At 32.2% G+C, this 25,806-nt stretch overlaps 1 protein-coding gene across 1 annotated transcript in view; it reads right to left on the reverse strand.

Moving 5' to 3' along the window:
- LOC106119707 (calmodulin-A) overlaps window positions 1-25,806 on the reverse strand; it is an 88,923-nt gene that overhangs the window by 25,996 nt on the left and 37,121 nt on the right. The window lies entirely within an intron of this gene.

The raw sequence follows: 25,806 nt of genomic DNA on the forward strand, positions 1-25,806 counted from the left end.
AGAGAAAAAGAGAAAGGAAGAAGATAGAATAGGATAGAAAGATAAAGAAATGAAAATCGCGTTCTTAAATTTAAGTAAGCTTAAAAGTCTTGTACAAATGCCATATAAAAATAACAGATTTGAAACAAAACACACTTTGTTAAGTGTATACCAAAAAGGTTGAGATAAAGCAATTGAAGTTAAAACGAATGGAAATTGTATGAAAGGACATCGCATTTCTCGAATGCCAAATAAGCTCGAAGGTACGATGTAGATAAGAAAAGGGCTGAGCTGGCAAAGTGAATAGTTAACGAGTTTCATTTTTATTCCGAGGAAAGGTTCATTTATGGATCAATTCGTTCTATTTTCTACTTATCTTCCAATTTACGAAAGTATTTATTTGGAAAAATTAAATAATTTCTTTAAAATATGAGGATACATTGAAATTATTTGTAGAGTCGACTGCAGTGGAGAAGTTTCATTTCTAACTTCAAACACGAAACTAGGTTTGTAGGTCACAGGACGATGTTTGACGAAATTCCCACTCGTCTTGTGTTTGTAAGATTACAGGCTGGATTACTGCCTCTTGATTTTTATTTACCTTACGTTTTCCTCTTTTCATTCTTTAAAATATATACATTTAAAGAAATTTATAAAGAAGATTGCTTATATGACACTACAAATATACTGTTAGCAAACCTCGAGGATGCATCCCGTTGGCCCGATCGGCCTACCAATCAATAGGCCCAATGAGAAATAAAGGTTCTTGACAGACAGACGGACGGACAACAAAGTGATCCTATAAAGGTTCCGTTTTTTCCTATGAGGTACGGAACTCTAAAAAAAGTCCCATGTTTTAAGATCAGTAGTATAAACATGCACATCAGAAGATTTTTTCATGTAGCTTCTGGTGGATATTTTGGTAAAGTTTTTCTTAATCTAAAAACGTCAAAAATATGTTGATAAAAAAACTAAACTATTTTTATTGATTTAAATCTCATGCAGCATCTAAATGTATATGTATAAGAGTAATAAAAAGTAAGCTTCACGGCCGTTTAAATATAAAAGATGAACAGAGTAGATAAAGATGATAAAACTCTTGGCGAAAATCTAATTTCTTCACAGAGTATTAAAAAGATAAAGGAATCACTTATTAAAATTCTCTGAAATTAAAACAATTATCTTCATATAAAATTCGCTTTTAATATTTTTTTCTTCAAATATAAAACATTCAACAAAAATATTCAACAACATCGATGATTTTTTTTTTAAATTTCCATTTCATTAAATAATTTTTTTCAAAATGTGTCATTGACACGACTGCTGAAACTTATCATGAGATCCCGCGCTCATTCTTACCTTCACCTTGTTGGTTATTCTACGGCTGATGATGGTGCATCTACATCTAAAACAAACTACAATATAAAAATCGCGCATGACTCATGACAAAACTCTGGGCAATGATTTATGTGCTTTTAAATTCCTTACTCCTAATTCACCTGTGCTAATGGTAGGAGAGCAAAGGGGCCTGCTGAAAACCAGAGCATGGAGGACACCCGAAGATTTTCGTCCATGCACCTAAGCCACCTTTTGTCACGTTTTTGACTATTTAATTTTTTTCTATTCTATTTTTAAAATTGTTTTTGTTCAAGCAGCATTCAAAAATCATTGCCGACAAAACAACCAACGAAATTAAAGAGACGATGGTAATGATCAGGTGTGAAGAAGCGTCTTTACCTACTCTCATTACCTGACTAACACTCCTAAAGCTACTGGTGCTAGCGCTCCGAGCCTGCAAGAAGAAACATTTGTTCCTATACACTAAGCACACATAGCTCATGTAGCGACCAAGAAGATTGACATGCTGATAACTACACAAATATTAAGTTTAGCTTTATGTCTCCTACTTATATCTTTGTTTTATTGATTTCTGAACCCAAAATCCCATGGCTTAAACATAAATTTTTCTCTTTTGTTAAAGATAATGAAAGGGGTATTGGGTATCAGAAACCAATGATTAGTTTTGTAAGGGTATATTATGTTTAGTTGAATTTTAAAATGTGTTTACTGCTAACTTCATTTGTGTTAAATCTTACTAATATTATAAATGCGAATGTTTAGATGGATGGATGGATGGATGTTTGATTGAAGGTATCTCCAAAACGGCTGAACGGATCTCGATGAAATGTGGTATTCACATAGAACATATTCTGGAAGAACACATGGGCTACTAATGAGGTTTTTTTAATATGCGCGGACGAAGTCGCGGGCAACAGCTAGTGTTTTATAAGAGTTATTTGCACTATATTAAATTTTGATATGCTGATATTAATACTTATATATTAATTATATCATCATTTGTGAGGACATTTTGGACGGTCTTGTGCCACCTGCATCCAGGTCATCGTGGCGATCTTTGGGGGAGGCCTATGCCCAGCAGTGGGCGTCTCATGGCTGACAGGAAGAAAGGAAAGAAGGAGGACATTTTAATGAACATAGGAGCACAAGTTCTAAAATTTTAAAATGTACCAAGAAAACTTGTTCAATTTTATTCTCCCAGACAACCACGTGACAAGGATTTAACGGAACCATGAAATATAGAGTTGGCATTTGACAGTTTGCGATTTATGAAAAATGCCTGTCTTCGTAGCAAAATGAGATATTGCAAATTATAAAAATGGTCATTCTTTTTTTCTATATTTTTTATTTATATACAGTTGAAGATCGTAAAAGGATATTGAATTGAAATGTAGAGTATTGTTATATTAATATAGGACAAGGATAAGCGTACTCAAATATATTAACCTCTATTACATTCTGAAGATGCAGAAACCTTTAAAAATCATAGAATTACAGAAACTCTAAAATAACATATTCGTGTATTTACGAAACAACTGAGTGTTTGTTATCAAGTCGTACACGACATTGAATTTATTCCTGATTTGTTTTAAGTACTAATTAATTCTGTTATCTGATATTTTAAACAAAATTAAAATATTCGATTCTATCAATTACAGCTTTACCTTTTTCTGGTGAATTTTATCGACTATTAATTGTCGATTATTATTTATTTTAATAAATATTTAATTTGATTCTCGAATATTAATTATAATTTAATATCTCATCTCGAAACAGTTTAATAACGTAAGTTACTTCGATATCAAAGTGACTGTCAACCACAAGTTCATTAATATTATGAAATATTTGTCAGGGACAATGTTAATTTTCTGCTTAATATTTGACTTACACTTTGATTATTTAGACTTGAGAAACATTTAATGAAGAAAGACATTGACTTGATTAATCTTACTAATATTATAAATGCGAATGTTTACATCAGTCTTTCCCAAAGTGGGCGATAACGCCCCCTAGTGGGCACTGCAGGTCTCAAGTTGCGGGTTATAGTAAATGTTTCGTTTAGAATTCTCCGTTAATATATAATACATATATAGGTTACAATAATTAATTAATTTAATTTGAAGTTACAGTGGTTTTTAAATATGTGAAAATATGGGGGTCGCTAAAAAATATTAATTCTCAAAGTGGGCAGACAAAATTAATTTAGGAACCACTGGTTTAGAAGGATGGATGTTTGTTTACGGCTGAACGAATCTCGATGAAATTTGTCATACTAATTATATATTTTTTTAATTCCGCGCACACGGAGTCGCAGGCGAAAGCTTTGATATTGAAAATGAACTTACATTTTTATAAATGTGTCAAGAAGTGATTTGTGTAAAGGTATCAAAAATGTGAAATTTGTGTACAACTATACAACGATATTATTATATACAAATACAAGGTGCTGATACAAACAGGAAGAGATAGTTCGTGCAGCATATCTACCTTATTGGTCTTGTATACATCAAAGTTAGTCATAGGAAATACGCACATATAATTGGAGCAAGACGTGTTATATATGTTACGAATATACAAAAAACAGCGTATGTAAGAAGCAAATGTTCTTACCAACAAATCTAACTCCAAAACACAACATAACAAAAATCAAATAGGCAAGCATTGATTTCAAGTGTTTTAGTACGAGAAAAACGAAGAGTTTTGAAAATATTAAGTTAATTAGCCATAAAAAAGCTATAGAAGTCTGCAACTTTGCAAATGAATCTTTCGACTTACACTACGAAAAAGTTTACATCTCTTTAGAAATTTTATAAGATTTGTAAATTTTTTCGTCGGGTGACTTAATTCTGTATAACTCTTTGCAAATATCTTGGCGGCCCAAGATCATATGCGCTGCGCAGTTCCCTTTCCAGCATCGCGTAAAACCTATAATTGTGTTCTGCTCAGCGACATGCGCGAAGTTTAAGAGCCGTCAAGATATCTGAAAACATTTATATCTAAAATTACTTTCAAACTCTATGTTAAATGTACGAGTTTTAAAAGTAATATTTTCTGTTATTAACATAAAGAACATTTAGATTGCTTTCAAATAAGTGTAGTTGAAGTAAAGTACACTAGCCAACACAGCTTGTTTCATTTCTCAGAGTTTATGTTGAAGATATAAAGTTATTTTGGCGTCGTGTTATGTTAAACTTAACTGAAAGCAATTATGTTCAACATATAAAGCATATTCCAATACAATCAGCGACATTGATCAGTTGCAACACATTTTCTTGTAAATACCATACGAATGCACGACTTTATTATTTATAGTTTGTCGACGATGTAACCTGTGAAAGATATTTCATGAAAATATTTGAATTATGATTAATATATAAATGATTAAATTAATGGAATTGGGTATTATAATGAAATACATAACACTATATTTTTTATTGATTTATTTATTTATTGTTAATATTTTTACAATTTTTTTTAAGAAATATTAATTATAATTTACGAACGTTTTTATTTAAAGTGCTACCGTGATTTGAGGTACAGAATTTTGAATTGAGAAAAGAATTGGCTTCTTATTTTTATCACACACAAAAACTAATGTATGTTTATTATAACTTTAATCTTTTTACTATTAAATTACCTAAATTGTTACACACTTACATAAGTATTGTTAAGAAGAAAATCCGAAAATATGCCAATGTATTGACCCAACACTAGCCTTACTAAAATGTCGACGTTTGTGTCCCCTAGCTATTCATTCTGACACTGGACTTTGTAACAAAAGCACGTCATTCGCGCCAAGTAATTCCAACTAATAATGTCTAAAAGTATCGATTGAAAAACTGGTGTGTTCAATATTCGAGGAATTGTAGAGAAGAACATTTTATCAAGCTGTAGTCGCAAACAATGTTATCATTGAATGCACTGGCTGTTGTCCGGAACCAGAACGATTGAAGCGGATCCATCGACGTGGAGAAAATTGCGATAGTACTCATAACAATGTTTTACGTTATTGTCTTTTTTACATCAGACTAAGAGCCCCCGCACATATGAGACATTTAGTCGCCCGATAGCATGTAATCGATGTAATCTGCGCAACTCCATACATAACTCATACAGATTAAGCGCACGATCAAACTATCGGGCGACTAAAAGTGCAGGTTCCAATGTCAAATTGTATAAAAGAATTACCCGAAATATATAAACTGAACTTTTATTTATATATTTTTCTTTGTTTATTCAGAGTGCGTGAGCGGGATGACTATATATTTGTACAGATATTTCCACATTAGAAGTTTGTAATTTCAAACAAAAGACAGTCTGTGTTAGAAAAGCGTTACTGCATTAGATAAGTAACAATGAAAAGCATTAGTATAAACACGTAATATCCCACCTCTTCGTTGCTACGGATAACGGAAGTGCGGATTTACCCGACGGAAATTTGAATACGGCGTGGACACAATAACAATATGCTAAGTTAGCATAGTGCGGTAACGCTATGGGGTTTAACGGAAGATCAGCGCTATGTGGTCCAGAGAGGAACAGCCAGCATACAAAGCTGAGTGAAACCTTATCCGGTTAGCATTGCAACACTCTTTGTAAATATTTCCTGTTTTCTTATTAATGTTATGTTTTATGTGTTATTTCTTTATAATTATTTTTGTGCTCTTTTTGCTTATTTTGTTGTGATATTGAAAGTATTAAATGTTATTTTATTTTATTTTAAGTTATTTTAGTCTGAAGTTTACAGGCTGTCATCCATGTATTGGTTGGTAATTAACAGCAGGTGAACAGTGTGTTAATTTCATAGTTAAGGGCAAATAAGTGATATATAAATCACATAACCGTATTTGATATATTGGATTTATTTTTCTTCTAGAAAAGGGTAGCAACTCGCTTAAGGATAAAAGCCACAAATACAACGAAAGGCCATTAAAAGTTAAACTTGTTAACGTTCACAATTATCTCGTTATAAGGAATTCTTAGCAAGTAGAGCTTTGATGGACGCATATCACACCGAAACGTAACAAGCGTTATACGAAAAAAAATCCTTGATGATAAATATAAATTTATGACTAGTTAAAATAATTAATACTATGAAAAAGTCCTTTATGTCAATAAAACAAATATCTTTATAACAGGCTCTTTTAGGATTATGTGATAAAAATTGTACCCTAATATAAAAATTATTGGTAGCCCTTCTAATTTTTACTAATTAGTTACATGAGTCAATCAAAATCATGGTAGCACTTTAATATAAAACAAATTAGATTTATTACTTATTATTTATATTTATACAACATTTATATTACGGTGTAATACACGGCCTGAACATGGCTCAACGCCATTTAATGAGCAATTTCCGAGTAAAAACCGCCACGAAGCGAGTACATTACACCTTTATGAAACAAAAATAGACCTTGATGTATAATAATACTTCGAAATTTAACTCACACAATCAGAATAATAGTGTGGTTCGTTAGGAAGCTTCTTAGTGTAGATTTTGTATGTGGAATCTACACTAAAGAGCTGTTTATCTATTGAACGAATTGTTTTGAGTTTGCCAGTGTTTTTGATGAATAAATTTTTGTCACAATTAAAAATCACGCTTGTACTAATAGTTATAAGGTTTAAAATGATTAACTGTATACCTTGCTTCTATTCCTGGGATCCCTGAAGTCCTCCTTCGAAGCCTTCCGTCGTTTATCCTTCAGTATCATACGAGCCGCAGCGAACGCCATCTTGATTTGATGTAAAGTTTTATCCAATGCCACTCTTATTACGATACTTAATACTTTAATATTACTTTGAACACTTTTAAACACTTTTTCCTTAACACTTTGCAACTCCACAACTTTAACGCTTAATATTTAAAACCGCAATCACTTTAGACTCGACGATCACAGATTTTATTTTATTTTACCAATGAAATTGACAACTTTAATTGCTTTTTGATTTTAATTGAATTATCACTAAATAACGATACTTATATCGAATTATTGCCTTCTTCGTTGTTATATTTAACACAATTTTAACAAATAACTTTACTGATATACTTTAAATCTGCAAATATACAGATATTATGGAAATTATAAAATTGTTAAGGTGAATTATAAATTAAAAACTACCTAATAACTAAAAAAATCATTCATTATTTGGTCAAGTATTGGTTTATTAAACGAAAACACGTAGATTTAGAGATATAACTGTTATATCTTGATTAAGATTTATAACTTTAAACTTAACTCAAACGGGTTAATCGTGGTGAGAATCCCTTTTGTAACGAATGTAATAACATTTAGATGTTCTTACTAAAGTAAATAAAGTACGGCGCCTTCTAAATGGTACATAAAGTATTCCCTCAAATCTCAAATTAGTACGTAAAAAGATAATATCCATCCATACTAATAGTATACTACTTTATCCACGATTGAAAAAAAAAAAACAATTTCTCAATTAAAAAATAGACTACATTTTCATAACATAAATTACTCTGTAAACTTAACGCAATAAAGAACCTAAGTCACATTATCTGAAATCTAGACTTTAAAGTTGTTTACTACTTAAGGAAATTACTTGTAAAATTTTATCCCTTCAGCACAGAGGATTTTCTCAAACAATACAAGTTATTTTCGACGTACTTTAAAAAGATTACACGAGCACATTGTAATGGAGGCGTAGAGCGCTATTGAGTTATAAGAGGCTTACTATTAGAATGAGATGGGAAATATTCTCTTCAGTATCAAGTCAATTAGCATTCAGAATATTTAAAGTTAAAGCTTCTTAAATGTAAAGTAGAGTTCTCAATGAACTAGACTTATTTCAAAAATTCCAACTTAAAAAAAAAACAGTTTTAGTATTTTGGTGTTTAAATTCAGACTTTCAAGTAATTAAGCTTTTAGAAAATCATTGTATGTATTTGTTCTTATCAACGAACTATGGCCAAAGAAGAGCATGTACATGATTCCACAACAAGAATAGGAATATGTAGAGCACGCGTATTCTGTGCAAAATCCACCGCAAGTCTAGAAGATTGAGGGGCACGTAATGCACACTAAAATGCCTAATTAAAATTGATCACCACAACACACACACATATGTTACCCGTGTATTTTTTTTATATTATAAGGTAGCAAACGAGCGAGCGGCCACCTGAAATCGCTGAAATAGCGAAGTGACCGTTGCTCATAGATATACACAATTGCATATGCGTTAATAGACTGAGAGGATGCACAGAAAGAAAACATTTCCATGCATCCTCTCATGCCGAAAGTCCACTTCCACTTCCTATCCTTTCCTTATAAGAAAAAGGGTAGGAAGGGAAACAGGACTAAATTAGGCCTCCGGGACGCACACTCATTAGACGTAACGCGGAGTAGCTTCCACTTTACACCTGTCTTCTGTGTCGTCGTGGTATTTCACCGGGCGAGCCAGGCCAATTCTTGCGAAAATGTTTAAACGGGCTCTACTACTGTTGAATAAATGATGCTTAGTCAGGCAGTTAGGCGCAAATATAATAAACATGACCAAAGTCACAAACGATCAGATTGAATGAATTTGTATTGTTTATTTATATTTCATAGTAACTTTTGTGTCACAAAAAACCAATACTTATATAGCTTATGCAAAAAGTTAAGCATAAATCTTTTCACAAAACATATGTAAAGCAATATGTTACAAAATGTACCCAAATTAACAATGACACCTAACAAAATGTCACACAGCGTTGATAAATGGAAAACGTTTTTGTATCCATTGCTATTGACTACTGTATATTTTTGACGAATTCATGAATACTGACAAATACAAAATTATTATACATTTATTTTTTTTTTACAATTTATTTTACTTAGGATAACAACTTACGTCGTTTTGAATGTGACCGAATTAATGTCAATATTGCTTACCATATCCAATTAAATAAAAGGGTTTACAATACGTAATTATAATTTAAATTCGAACCCTAAAGATTCAATTTCCGGTTGAATTTCTTTTATACATAGCAAACTGCTTGCGATTCTAAATCGAATAGCCATCATCCTATTATTAATTTATTTAGAAAAACATTATGACAACTTCTTCACGTCTCTATTGTCTTATGTATTTCATTTATATATATTTTTGAAACATATAATAGCTCAGAAACTTTAAACATGAAGCTTTAATTGCAAGAGGTCCCACAATTGTATGGTTATAATATTGAAACCAATCAATTAAAATATCCGCAGGAGGAGTAACCCAATTTAAGCTTTCGACACGGCAAAGCACGCGACCAAGCTTTAATGAAAGCTCAACAAATGCATTCTATTTTTAGATATCGGCTTACAAATTCCCGCCTGCCCGGAGCAGTCCGCGTAAATGGAATTGTGAAAACTAATCCTTTTAAATATCGCCTTGGGCGTTTGGAAGTTGAATTGTCGACTTGGCTTACGTTCAATAAAGGTTCAAAGTTTAAGACATCCTTGGTTATAGTTACAGAAGGTATTCAGTTAAGATTTATGATAATATAAATTAACAACGTTTGATTTGTAAACAGACTTTAAGGAGATACAGAGAGGACTTTGTCTTGGTTACAATCCAATGAAAAAAACTTCATTATATTGTAAAAACGTATGTAGATTAATTCATAGCATTGGCTGTCAAAGTAATTGTAGAACATACGACAATAATCGATAAAATTCTACTCCATCAATGTTGAACTTTGTATCAACATTGCTGTCATTTTGTAAACAACGGCTAAAACTATTATTTTTCATATATACTACAAAGAAATTTTATGTATTATTAAGTATATTTATTTTAATTTTTAAACTTAATTTGCTTTCATTCGCATTAGCTCACAACAGAAATGGAAATAAAACGATTATTTAGGAAATGAAAAGTACTAAAATATGTTTTAAATAAACGCGTCGTTTATTGCAATATTCAAATTTAAGCGTAATAGCCTAATGGTTGAGGGTACGGATTTCCGATCACGAGGTCGAGGGTTCGAATCCCGCCATACGATTATTGTCGTAAACTGTAACCTAGCACAAGCTTAGAGCTTATTTGGAATGGTTAAAAAGAAATATTAGTAAATTTACACAAAAATCTGCTAATATTTTACATAATTATACAGTCAATCTCATTTTAAAATTGGCGTAAAAATTATACATATCTTTAACTAATTCGCTTATAAAAAAATAAAACACAAATTCCATGTGATAACAAGTGATAGATATGGCACATTACAATTCCTCACAGGTTTGTGCCTGAAACTCCTGACCCAATTACCGACGAAAAATGAAGCTATTTGTCTTAATCCTCGGGTAACAGCTCGAATATATCACATTCTTAATTCGCTATAGGCCTTTCCAATATAAAAATTGGATTTTCCGAACAAAAGTTAGTTTAAAACTAAAAGTAATCATCAGATTTACGTGAAGCTATTCGTAATTCTTGAGTTTGTTATTCATAACAATACAGTGCGATAAAATAAATTCCTAGCTAATGGAGTAATTTATTACCAAAATTGTTTCGTACGCATATCGTCCTGCTCTATGCCGACTGGGATCAGTGATGTACTTCTAACTTTTCCAATTAGGTCACATATGTGGTAAGACGACGCGCCTACAAACAATTTTGTGGAATAATTTAGTGTTGATACAGCGCCAATCAACTTTGTGCAGGTTTGAAAACTTTCTAATTTGTGGTTACATTATTAGAAGTAAGTTAGACGTATTAACTTTCAATTATACTCTTGAACTATAAAGTTTAGTTTTTTTTATATCATAAGGTGGCAAACGATCGAGCGGCTGAAATCGCTAAAATAGCAAAGTGACTGTTGCCCATAGATATACGCAATTGCATATGCGTTGCCTACCTTTAATCGGCGGAGGAGACGATGCACAAAAAAAAAATATTTTCCCTTTTCATGTATCCTTTCATCCGGAACGTCCACTTCCACTTCACATCCTTTCCTTATAAGAAAAAGGATGGGAAAGAAAAGAGGACTAAATTAGGCCTCCGGGACGCTCAATCATGAGACGAAACGCGGAATTGCTTCCACTTCATGCTTGTCTTCTGTGTGGTCATGGTATTTCACCGGGCGAGCCGGGCCAATTCGTGCGAAGATGTTAAAGCGGGCTTTACCACTGTAATTTAAGAAAAAAAAACTATGCAAAACATTAAAGGTCTTTACAAGTGACATTTGTTATTCGTTAGTTTTATAAATTCTTAAATAAAAGTAAGTAAGATCAATGGATTGTTAATTATTTATTATAATTAATACGATAATAGTATATATTTAATTTCAAATCATACTAATTGAATTGTTCTCATTATTTTAGTTGTTAGCACACTTGCAGACGCACGCGAGTCTGGCGACGCAACAAGGAACCTGATAGGCGACGCTACTGGAATGTTGCCAGCAAATTCATTTCTACAATTTATCTGCAGATAAGGAATGGTGTTTTGATGAGAGCTTTTATTTATAGTTTTAGGGTTACCATAAAAAACTGTTGAGTCACACGCTATTCGTTTTGTTTTTTTTAGTGTAACATCTAGAGTCATGGCATTAACAAAGATGTTTCTAACGGACTATACTAAGAATTAACTGATATAGTCTTGAGAAATATCATTAAATACCATTGAATAACATTGACTTTTTTATATAACAAGGTGGCAAACGAGCAAGCGGCCACGTGAAATCGCTGAAATAGCGAAGTGATCGTTGTCCATAGACATACGCAATTGCATATGCGTTGCCTACCTTTAATCGACGGAGAAGAGGATGCACAGAAAGAAAATGTTTTCCCTTTCCATTCATCCTCTCATCCTTTCCTTATAAAAAAAAGGGTGGGAAGGGAAAGAGGGCTAAATCAGGCCTCCGGGACGCACACTCATCAGACGAAACGCGGAATTGCTTCTAGTATGCGGAACTAAGTATGAATATAAATCATATAAATGCCATGTAACAATGGATATTGTCTCTTAACATAGGACTAAGCCACTTTGCTTCAAAAAATACGAAATACTTTCCTCCTGAGAAAACTGCAATCTTTTGAAATCTTACCTTTTCAATTCTGATAGCGACCTATGGGGAATTTCTGCGATGTACGAAACAGTTCAAGTAATAGAGGTCGACTGTTTGTTTAAAATCGGTCAACGTAAGCAAATTCAGTACTGAATATATTTGTATGCTCGAAATTGACATAATAGAAGATAACATATGTTTGGTCGTGTTATTGTACAAAGTGTTTTTGCTAGAAATATTAGAAATTTTCACTGTTTGTGATTTGATAAAGAAATATGTTTAAATTTTTGCAATTACAACAAACGGTTGTCTAAGTGCTAGTTGGTGGTAGTCATTGAATCTTACTTCTGGATGGATGTTGGTTTGAAGGTATCTCCAGAACGTCTCAAAGGATTTCGATGAAATTTGGCACAGATGTAAAATAAGTGTGAAAAAAACACATAGGCTACTTATTAATTTTTTTTAATTTTGAACAGACGGAGTCTCCAGTTTTTTTAAACAGTTCGTTACTTCACTAGTTTGATTTCAATTGTTTTCAAATTGAAAAATGGAATCAGTTAAAATAATATTACACTTCGTAACAAAATCGATATCTCATTTCCGCGCTGCAAGATAAGTAAAGCGTGCAGAGATTGCCGCACACAGTACCAAGTGAAAATGAGATTTTGGCTTAGTACAAGTTTTCAAATTGCCTCACTTCAAAATTTCAAAAGTGTTTATTAACATCTAAGGAAGAGATAGTAGGAGAGCAAAACATTTTAAGCAAGGAAATAAAACGTTGTTAAGATCGATGGACACAAAAATGCTTTCCAATTTCTTACATAACACTAGCTGTCGCCCGTGACTCCGTCCGCATGGAATGTAAAAAAAGAATCAGTTCCCGGCAATTTTTCTCACCTTCAAACCTTCCCTAGACATCTACGAACATTTCAAGACCTATGTAGATAAGATAAATCCGTTCAGCCGTTCTCGAATATTAGCAAGAATCACGAACAACAATTAATTTAATTAATTAATTGATTTAATTTAATTAATTCTTAATTAATAATATAATTATTATTATTATGTATAATAATAATTTATCTCAAGGGAAAATAAAGCTATCTTAACATTTTATTCTTTCTTATGGTAATTTATATGGCGTTGTGCTGACACGTCACTAAACCCGGCTACAGATTTCAATGTAATCTAAAATCGTTGCGTCATGACTTCCAAACAAGAGTCTTCTCTATAATGCCACTTTTACACTTCATGCGCTCGACACTTTAGTAAGCGAATATTAAGTAACATCAAGTATAAGTAAGTTGTAATACTGTTACAGAAAAAAATACTTAATTAGTAGTCTATGTGTTCTTCCAGCCTATACTCTACGTCTATTTCAAATTTCATCGACTTCAGTTCAGCCATTCTGGAGATACCTTCTAACAAACATCTATCCATCCATCTAAACATTCGCATTAAAATGTCTTATACATGAGATCTTATACATACAAATCGCAGGCAGAAGACGAGTTGGAAGGAGGAGAAAGTCGTGGCTAAGAAACATCCGGGAATGGACCAATATTGCCAGCGTTGAACAACTTTTTCGCTTGGCACAGGACAGGAAAGGGTTCGCTGAGCTGACGGCCAACCTCCAGTAATGGAGAGGCATTGGAAAAAGAAGATACATGAGAACAAATAAAAATATCTTCAATTTAATTTCCTTTTCAAATTCGCAAATAATCTGAAAGCAGGCTGTTCAAATATCGTACCCATTTAAAAAGTGATTACAAGCAAAACTGAGCTATGTGACATTGGAAAAAAAGTTGAATTTTCCCTATCTGTAATAAATTTCGGTAGGTAAGATCATTTCAAATCGGGACATATTATTCTCGGGGGCTCCTTCGAACAAAGAATTCATAGATCATTTTCCGAACCTCACCTGTCGCAATGCGAAATTCAGCGACGCATAATCCAAATCGAATAGTTTATAATCGAATTTATAATCGAATAAATTTAAAATATTCAAACGTAATTTAATCTCATTTGAAACTGACTTAGCGGCATACATTATTTTATCTACAGAAATAGACCTTTTATTAATAAGAATTCAATGATAACTTTGCTTTTATTTGAATCAAATTTTTAAAATATAAGATAACTGGCAGTCACCCGCCACACCGTCCGCGCGGTATAAAGAAAAACTTAATTAGTAGCCTATATGATCTTCCAGACTATGTAGACATTTGTTCTAAGTTTCAGCGAGACCCATACAGACGTTCTGGAGATACCTTCAAACAAAAATCCATACAACCATCCAAATATTCGCATTTATAATTTTAGTAAGAATAAGAAAACTAAGATATCTGTGTTACACAAATCCCTATCCAATTTTTTTTTATAACATAAGGGGGCAAACGAGCAGCGGGAACACCGAGGTGTTCAACAACGCCCATGGACATCAGCAATACCAGAGAAACCGCAGATGCGTTGCCGGCCTTTGAGGTGACTGACTTTTACGTATTCGAAATATAATTTATATTTGTAACTTCAAAGCACTTAGATTATATTCTAAGTATTAAGCATAACAAGGAAGCTTATTGCATTAGCGTTATCAAGTTATATTCAGGACGCCGGCCGTTGCAGTTGTAACTCGGTCAGTTGCATTGAAACAAAATTATCTCCGTTTTACAGTTAGTACTAAAATTATAATTATAATATTTTATTACTTATTCAGACTAATTTAAAGTATAATTAGTAGAGATTTAAATTTAAAAAGGAGAATTCTTGTGATACTATACCTACGTAGTAGATATTGATAGCACTTTACTTACGATAGTTTTACCTATCAAGTTGCACTATCTGTTAGAATAATCAAAACCTATATAATTATACATAAATAATTAATTTCAATAGTAAATGGCCGATAGATATCCTCAAATAGAGATATAAGAATATTATGGAACTGACGTGCGACAATCACGTGACTTGTCGAAAGTTATTGCCAGTTCTATACATTTTTGAAGTTTTGGAATCGCTTCGGACCGAATGTACTTTGTCTAGCCCTGCAGTACTGAAACATTTACATTTACCAGCGATTTACCAGCAACATTAACCAGCGAAAAATTTTGTTCGAGATGTCCCGTTCTTTACTTGTTTTGAATGTCTTTACCTATACAATATTATACCTAACTAGCTGTCGCCAGCGACACCTTCCGCGCAAAATTAAAAAAAAATCGTAGCCAATGCGTTTATCTAGACTGCGTTCTACATCTATACCAAATTTCAGCAAGATCCATACAGCCGCTCTGGAGATACCTTCAAACAAACATACATCCATCCATCTAAATATTTGCGTTTATAACATTCGTAAGATTTTTGTGTTGATGTTTTTTTCTTCAAACTAATTTTCCTTAATAAAAAAATATATTTGAAAATTATCCGATAGTGGTAACAAATATATAGTACATTTTCCGCACGTCAGTAATTACATTGAGTGCCGATTTAACTGTCGAAGCCTCGTTCAGTCGTCGAGTATACACGTCGACAGCTCTGCCTACTGAGTAAACAAATTAAGATACTTTCAACAACATTTTGTATTCATCGAGCTTAAAGCGATTGTAGATAGACGACAAATAAAAAAAATCTATTTGTACTAAACCATGCCTTACCACAAGTTTCCAGCTAATTTAAAATGGTAATAATACGGGTTTAAGTATTACTGTAACTTTGTAATTTGACTTGTAATCTGAAACTGAAATGTGAAAATGCATGTCTATCTATTAAATATATTATTTATAGTTTCCTGGATTTTCAGAATTAAAACTTGAAACCTTTTCGTTTGGCTTAGCCCAGCTTAGCCCAAAAAACTTTTTTCCCTCCTTCATCTTTTAAGTTTAGCCTTATACTGAAACAGGCGCAATGGTATAATTCAGTAGTACAAATTGTAGAATTTCACGTTTATTCTGCCTACCGATTAAATCAACATGCTTCTAATTTAAAACATAAGTGATAACAAACCTTAAAATTCATCTCAAAAATATCGGTCTACTGGATAAAAGTTTAAAAGGTATTGTTCATATAGATGCGATTTCGTTGTCCCGGACCAGTGATTTCAAAGTTTGCTGAATTTGCAATTTAAACGCGGACTATGTTACCCTCAACGAGGGACCGCAGACCATTGGAATAGTTTTAAAGGATTAGTATTTGGAATGAGACAAAAATCGAGATTGGATTTTAAAGTACTCTATCTTTTAGTTACTAAACTAATTTGTAATTAAATAAACTCAGTCAACTCAAACTATTTCAAGATTCTATTTAAGTAATATTCTGAATAATTTTAAAATAATAGTATTTTGTAGATATTAATTGTAAATATTATTGTTTGCTTTTTGGTATTATCATTGCTTTTTTTATTGTTATTATCATTGCTTATATACTTATATCTGTAATTAGCTCTTAAGTTAAATGTTATGGGACTGACAAGTTCAAAAGAACAAAAGTCCCTAAAAAAAAGAAAAAAATAATGTTTAATTTTCCACAATTTATATTCACTAGATAGTCATTTATGGAATCAAATTGGACTATAGTGATATTGTATTGTTAAAAATAGAAAATAAATTTTATTTCTATGCTCTTATGACGTCACAAAATGGTGTATCGTCCTATTTCGCGGCAACCTCACAACAATTGTTCCGACAAATTGAATTCCTACGTGAAGCGATCCCTTCGTTAGCTAGGCTTTGAGGATTGTTCGCCTCGTTGCTTTGCACCTTTGTTATTTTCATATATACATACATATAGTAACAAAAGAAAGAAATTTTCTGTAAAAAAAACTTAAAAGAGACTCAACTTGTATGTCATTAAAATTCAAAATTGCGTGCAAAATGTTGGATTCCAAAATTGAATTTTTTCGTTCCAAAAAAACCGATACGGCTCCGTCATACGACAGATTTATAACAAAAGTCCCTCATTTCCTTCGAAATGAATAACTGCTCGCACAAATCAAATTTCCTTCGTTATAAAGCGATCCGTTTGAAAACGGCTGCACTAAGCCGATAACAGATTTTACTTTTATTTTCCATGAAAATATCGTCCAAGGAAATTCTTCATTCGATAACTACGAAAAGTTTTTTCCAGTTTTTTCTATCTAAATAATCAAATGCTCGGAACAAAATACGTTTGGATAGAAATGTCAATCAAAGTGTAGTCTGATAACGACAGGCAATTTTAAAAGCATATAAAAAATAAATTGAAAAATATACACAAGGAGGTTTCACATATTAAACTTCTTATTGACTTTTAAAATTTTTGAATTTAAATTAAAAAAAATCTCGCTTGACAAGTGTCAAAGTTTAAAATATATCAAATTGTTTAATAAAGGACTAGCCTCCGTTGTACTTAGACAGGTATAAAAAAGGGTCTGGACAAACAGACAGACGGACAACAAAGTGATTTCATAAGAGTATTTTTCATTTTAGGTACGGATCCCTAAAAATACTTAAATAAAAGCCTCCCAAGTCCGGCCTTTGTCCTAAACCTTATCAATGCTATGTTATCTTTATTGCAGATTGCGAAGACGTTACGACCACAGCCAAGCCTCAGAATCACGTGACATTGAAACTAATTCAAGGTCAATGTGTATCAAACATGTAAATAATAATTGATTTCCTTATAGCCAAGATGTTATTGGTTTTTTTAAACACAATATGACGTCACAATATTTATTTTAAAGAATCTTTAAACGTAGATTTAATTGAAATCTATAAAATGAATTAAGAAACGTTTGTACGTGACGGAGATATTGGCTCCGAAAGTTTAAATTAATTTCCAGATTATTGAAGGTTCGGAATTTGAGAAATTTGCCATACATTTTAGGAAATCTAACTCAATATAGATATTGTTTAAATGTATTAAGTAAAAAAAATGACTGTGAAAGAGGATATGCGTAAGAAGGGGGTAGACTCGGATATGACGGCTGATAGAGATGTATGGAGGAATAGTACATACTGTGCCGACCCTCAATAGGGATAAGGGTAGGTTGATGATGATGGGCCGCGGACGAGAGGGAAAGCGTGCCCGTGGTCCCGTCCCGATGCGTCAGAGGGCAGTCAGGTTTTAGTGGGTATTCTGGTCACCTTCTGTGGCCGGCGAGTCCCACACTCCCTACGCCATTGCACCGCCCGGCGTAGGCGTGCGTAAATGCATTTCTTGACTATAAAAAAAAAAAAGGTTGATGATGATGATGTATTAACTAAAAAAATGTTTTTCTTTTCATTTACTTAAATTTTGTTTTTTATTATATGTATACCGGAGTAACTGATAATTGTTAAATGCTAAAATGTCGTGAGTATGGGTTTTTTTTTAATTTTGTGGACTAAATATTAAATACCTATCTGAATATCGGTGCCCACGATACAGGCATTGCCTAGTGTGGGCATCACTAGATTATCCAAATTAACCATAAATGGTAACTTAAGTTTAATTTAATTTCTTAGTTATGTACAATTTTTATTATGTTAGTTATTGTTTCTTGGTTTAATCTGTATTACCTATAATAAAAACTTTTCTTTCTTTCTTTCTTCTTTCTGTTTTACTTATAACCTTGCGAATGACAAAAAAATATTTTACATTGCCTTAAATTTAATGCATAATTTACCGTTAATTTTACATTTAATGTATTAAATGTAACAATTTTACATTTTTTTTAAATAGTGAGATATTTTCAAGTTAAAAAAATACAAAGAATAATCGTTGAATAGAAAGTAATTGCTCGGATATAAAACGCTACACTCAACAATATTCAAATATTCTCTACACGATAAAATTTAACTGCATAAAAAAGAGTTTTTATTTGACTATATCTATTTTCAATCGTTTCAATACTAAACATTGAATTTATCACTTTATACTATTATAATCTATTATTTGTATATAAAGCTTTATTTAATCGCTAAAATATTTCGCTAATACATAATAAGATTTTAATTAAATTCCAGAAAAAAAACTGTCAAAATTCATCATCTTACTTCTTACTTATATTATAAATGCGAACGTTTGGATGGATAAAAGGATGGATGGATGGATGGATTTAAAGGTATCTCCGGAACGGCTGAACGGATCGCACTTTAATTTTTCATAGGTGTAGAATATAGTCAAGAACACTTATGCTACTTATTAAGTTTTTTAAATTCCGCACGGTCAGAGTCGCAGGCGACAGCTAGTATTTAAAATGTAAATAACAAAAAATAATTTTACAAAACTACTAGTATTCATAGTAAACAATTGAAAACATGAAAATAAATAAAGAACTCTAAGCTCTACAGAGTTACTACACCACAGTCCGTTACTGAGATAAAGTGAGTGGCCCTCGGGAGACACTCTCTCGACATACTACGCTTTGTCCCCTACCCTTCCCTAACACTAAGTTGAATTGTTACGAACGTAAAAAATTATCTTTTTGTTTTAATTTTTAAAAAGCTATAAAAATTGTTATGTTATGTATTTTTATACATTAATGTACTAAGTAAATGTCTTCGTAAAATTGATTTTATCACAATTACCTTCACCACACTAATTACCCACTTTATTCGTTCAAGTAAAAAAAATATTCAATATTCATTTGATCCATAATATTTTTATTAAGATAAGTGATACATTAAATTTAAATATATTATCAAAGAATTGCAAGAACGAATTTTTTAATTATCATTTTTCTTATTCAATAATAACCTTATTCTTAATATATTACATTTCATATATAAAATAAAAATACAAAATATATTATATTAAAAATAGAGCACCACCGGCTGCGGAGTCCCATGACTCAAACAACCAGTGGTCAGGGCTGCAGAGACAAGAACCTTCTCACGATGCGCGCGGTTTCTAGGATAACTGCCTTTTGTATCGGGCCCTTAATCCAACTGTTTAGCGAGAGCTTCTTGAGATATTGGTCGATTCCTTTCGCTATCAGTCCATTCACCAATGTAAATTATTAATAAGCTTCATACAATAAATACACTCGTAGAAAAGATATACCAATTTCATATTTTTATCAAAATTACAATTGATTGGATGGATTCCTTAGGTCATTACATCAAAGCTCGCGCCCGCAATGCCGCCTCACGAACACTAATTGCCAATTAATCTGTGTTAACTACATTGTAAGTCTTAATTCATCAATTTTTGCTTGTACAATTTTTTTTAATATCAGTAAGTTTTCTTGTACCATTCCAATTAAGCTCGTTTGTTATATGGTTTACGACAGTCGTAGCAAGCGATTCGTACTCTCGACCACGTGTTCAGAAATCCGTACGCTCAACCATTATGTTGTTGACGCTACCGACGTGACGTTGAATTATGTTAGAGAAATAATTAGATAGTATATTTTGTCATCTCTATAATGCTAATGCTGTTTTAAGAACTCTACAGTTTGAAGGCTGTAAGAAATGATTTGATAAAATTATTGCGGGAATCTCTGAAGGCTATACTTATATTACTTTTTTAAAATATGATATGGCTTACTAGTATGCAGACATCGGATCCACCAAGTCCCTTCCCATCCTTTTTCTTAAGGGAAAGGAAAGGAGGATGGAGAAGAATGGGCTTCCATACTTTTGACAAAAATCTTTACTGCTATAAAAATTGGAATAGGTTCAAGGAGAGAAAGAAATGAAAAAAGACATTGTTCGATGTTTGAAAAAGTCATTTTCAATGAAAAAGCTTTCCAGTATTATTTGTATCAGGCAGACCACAACATTATCTGGACCGGAAATATACAAAGAATCTTGGAATAAGAAAGTTCTAAAGCAAAATATTACAATTCTTTCATCTTGACTATGATTACAATATTTTAACTTAAGACTCCATATTTCTATCTTATTTTCAAGAAATTCATTCAACGGTAATCGGCATTGTCTCTACTAAAATTAAAAAGATAGGTATTACTATTTTTTTTTTCTTTTTTATAACAGAAGGGGGCAAACGAGCAGTGGGAACACCGAGGTGTTCAACGACGCCCATGGACATCAGCAATACCAGAGGAACCGCAGATGCGTTGACGGCCTTTGAGGTGGTGATAAGCTAACTTTTTGAAGAACCCTAAGTCGTAACGGTTTGGAAATACCGCCGAGGACAGACCATTCCACAACGCTGCTGTGCGAGGCAGGAAGTTTCGCGCAAACCGCACGGTTAAAATGCATTATTTCTAATGCATATTGCATATATTTATAAGAGAACGGGATAAACGACCGGCGATAACACTGAAATAAACAACGACATCCATGGACTTCAATAATACCAGAGGCACTGCAGATGCGTTGCTGTCTTTTAAGGAAATAGTACACTCGCTTCTTGAAGGACCCTAAGTCGTATTGGTTTGGATATACCGCCGAGGACAGACCGTTCTACAATTCTATATTAACATACTTTTTCATTTTTGCTTCAGTTTTTTAGTCGCTTAGGCTAGAAGTCGCAAAAGACCGAACAAAACTGTACCTATGTCTGCGAAAAAAACCACACTTGTACCAATAATAAAGAAAATACGTCTTAGAGAAAAGACAATTAAAACAAATGAATAGAATCCCAAACATGATCAGAGCTATCTCAAATACTAGTTCGTTATTTACCTATTATTCAAATACAGCGTGTTCAACAATAGTAAACAACAATCAATAATTAAACGACATCGTACACGCATTTATAAATGCAATACGCATTAGTATTTGATTGAAATTTACGGCAACAAACAACATTTTGAACCTACCAATTTAGTCTAAGCTGTATGTAAAATGGATCCTGAATCTAAAGCCTGAATTATGAATCGCCCTGTATATCGTTATTTTACTGTATGTATTGAAAAATACATCTAAAATTCCACAGCTGACTTAATAAATTTGTTGTTTATAAATTGCTTTTTAAAATCTACAGGAAAATAAATATGAATATCAGAGGAAATACATTCTATTCTATTGATAAAATTTTATTGATTGTGTATAGTTTCACGTATTTGCGATGCTTATGCGATGCTAACGAGAAAAGGGTCTTGACAGATAGACTAACGGACATAAAAGTGATCCTATAAGGGTTCCGTGTTTTTCCTACAAGGTACGGAACCCTAAAAACTAATTATTATATTTTTTGTCTATCTATCCGCGTTTGTTTCGTGTAATCTCCGAAACGGCACGATTTCGACGGGAAGATAACTGATGCATGTGGGCATGCGAAACCGCAGGCGACCGCTTGTCTTGCGATAAGTATGGTAATACTTCCTGTCTTAGATTAAGTTATTATATTATTGCGAAAGTAAATTAAATTAATAATAACAATCAAATTACATTAGTTAATAATACCATTATTGTTAGGCGCTTTTCTTTTATTAAAGAAAGAATGCGTTCAAAGAAACATTACTGGAATGTAAATTAATAACTTTCAAAAGGTAAAATGTTTTCATATCTTACTAATTGCATCAAGAATCTCGACTCTTTAAGACAAAATAAAACCTTATAAAGCTTTACAAGAGGAGTGCGTACTTCAAAGAGTTCCGCTTCAGGTATGTTTAATAAAAAAAAAAGCTTTAAACGACGTCGCTTTTGGGTCGAGTGGTGCGCGGCGAAAATTCAGTTTGCACAAGTCATGCGCTACTGAGGTTGGGTGGATGCCTTGTAAATTGCCAATTAAACTTTACAAGTTATACGACGGTTTTTACATAGTTTTTGCTCCTTATGTATTTCGATAACATAGACAATGTAATTCACGTGTAACAGTTGTCGCCCGCGACTCTGCGCGGTATTAATATAAGACTTGATTAATCTATGTGTTCTTATAGACTATATTCCACATCTGTGCCAAATTACATCAAGCTCCGTTGAGCCGTTCCAAAGATACCTTTTAATAGACATCTATCTATCCATCTTAACATTCGCATTTATAATATTAGTAACATTGTAGTATGAACATTAAAAATCTATTACGAGACCTCTTGGGTTCGGATTCATTTAAGAAAATATTTGCACGTGGTACGGAAATAATTTTTGGTTGTTTGGAGTAGTATTGAAGGGCAGTACATTTTATGTAAGAATGTATTATATTTATTTCTTAAATATTAAAAGTGTAATTTTTGGTTTGATGTCTTATACAGGTCATCTGCTCTTAGGGGAAAAAGAGAATGAAGTGTCTCAGACGTCAAATGTACCCATAGGGTTAAGAAGACCGAAAAATTGTTGCTAGAAACTGTGAAAGCTAATACTCTTTACGATTTAACCGTAAATTACCATCACATAAAATATTTATAAAACTTTAACTTTACAGCAATATAAAATGTTACCAACAAAAAAGTTCGTACGAAATTTTCGCTGAAATTAATGTTCGATGTAACTGATTGAGTTTCACACAGAAAAGTTTTAAAAAAAAAGAGTACAAAGCCTCGCTGTCAGCCAGTTTTATTAATAAAAAACAGTTTTAAAATGTCCGCACTGTTGAGTTCGGCACAAAGCAACCCACTTTGTTTTTAAAGTCACAAACTGCAAGCTGTTACTTCTTGTCGCGGCTGTGTTTAGTAATTGTTAATTAAATTACACTAATTTTGTACTTATAATTAGTAATTTCATAATATAAATAACATTCTTACACGCCAAAATTATTGATTATAAGTTAAGAAATACTGAATCTTATTAATAAATTTTTCAAAGTAAATTTCTGTTACTTTCAAGAGATAAATAGTCCGGATTTCAATAAAATTATACATACCTTTTAAAAAGAAAGAAATCAATAGATAAAATCAATATTATCTAGAAAAAAATATGAATAGAAATCTGTAAATTTAAAAAGAAAATTGTCTACCTAAATGTATTTTGTCCCGTACAGAATATGAAGGGGCTTAGTACTATATACAGCAAATAGGAAAGCCTTACATAGCCCGTGGCCAGTAACGATGATTGATGAACTACGTCATTATGAAGCGAACCATCGTATCGACACAATGTTTAAATTTAACGATGTACCATTTTTCATTGTTACAAAACTGTTTTTCTTATAAAATATACAGGAAAGAAAAATAGAAAACAAGTCCAAGAATGTGATAAAAAAATAAAATTACAATTTTCCAATTTAAAATGTTAAACGTACTACAGTTTTTGAAAAGTTTTGTCAAATGTCATTGACAAAAAAATAAAATCTTATTATTATATACTAAATGCGAATATTTAGGTGGATGTTTGTTAGTAGGTTTTTATCAGAAGGACTGCATGGATCTCACTGAAATTTAAAACAAACGCAGAAAATAGTATGGAAGAAACATAGGCTACTTATTAGTTTTTTTTTTTAATTTCGCAGGGACGGAGTCGCGCGGGACAGATATTTTTTTATAAAACATAGTTATCGACTATTTTAATAAGATATAAGATGACTTTGTTGGTAGGGTAAAGGCACTATTTCGTGATTTTCAAAATGAAATATACGAATTTACAAACGCAACATTTTTAATAAACTCGACAAACCATACATTGCACGCTGCAATTCTATAAATTACGATGTTAAAATAACCATAAATCGCAATTTTGGGAACATTTTAACTTTATACAAGTGTCGGTAACTATCCTTAAAAACTTTTTATGGATACTAAAAGCGCAGAGCGCAATTCAAAAACACTTCAACACTCTAAAAGTGAATTATAAAGTGCGCACAGTTTTACCTTTTATTTCTATTAAAAACGCAAACAAAACCAAAGTGAATATGTTCGTTTAGCGAGAATTTTTCGGTAAAAATTAACAATTTTATTTAACAACTCTAGACGTTTTTTAACATTCAAACAAAGTTTTCTATCCCAAACGTATTAACGGAACAAGAAAATGTAAAATTCCTTTCATATTTAAAATAAACTTAAATCTACATCAAAATATTATGTTAATTAATGATCGTCATAAAATAATAAATTAAATTTCGTGACGTCACGTCACTTGCGAGGTTAACTAGCGGTTACAACAAATTGTGTTAAATGTCGCTTTATGAGGATTAATTGGTTTATTAACCATATTAATACATCAATTAACTGTTTAAACTTTCGTCAGACATTATTATAAGTAGATAAAAACAGCTGCACTCAATAATTCATGGGGTGACAACAACAGTTTCAAACCCATCGGTTGTACTTCGTAAGACTGACTAGGGCTATTACACAGTCGTGGCCCGTTTCATAGACTTTCATAGACAATTTTAAATAGACAGTTCAATTAAAAAGTCAACCGGATAAATATTGTATGGCAACGTGGTCAGCAACTTAATAAGTAAATAATTCAATAACAGTGTTAAAAAAAAGGTAGGCGTGAGTTATCAAATAAAGGAGGTGTGATACACAGCGTAAAATTCTGGACAAATAAAAAAACTAAATATCTAAAGGCCATTTCTAAATGTTTCTGTATGTGCAAATAACGTTGACGACTTAATAATTTTTGTTTTTTTGCTGCAGACCCAAAACGAAATGG

Source organism: Papilio xuthus, unplaced genomic scaffold (genome assembly GCF_000836235.2).
Source record: "Papilio xuthus unplaced genomic scaffold, Pxut_1.1 DF827135.1, whole genome shotgun sequence".
Classification (NCBI taxonomy): Eukaryota; Metazoa; Arthropoda; class Insecta; order Lepidoptera; family Papilionidae; genus Papilio; species Papilio xuthus.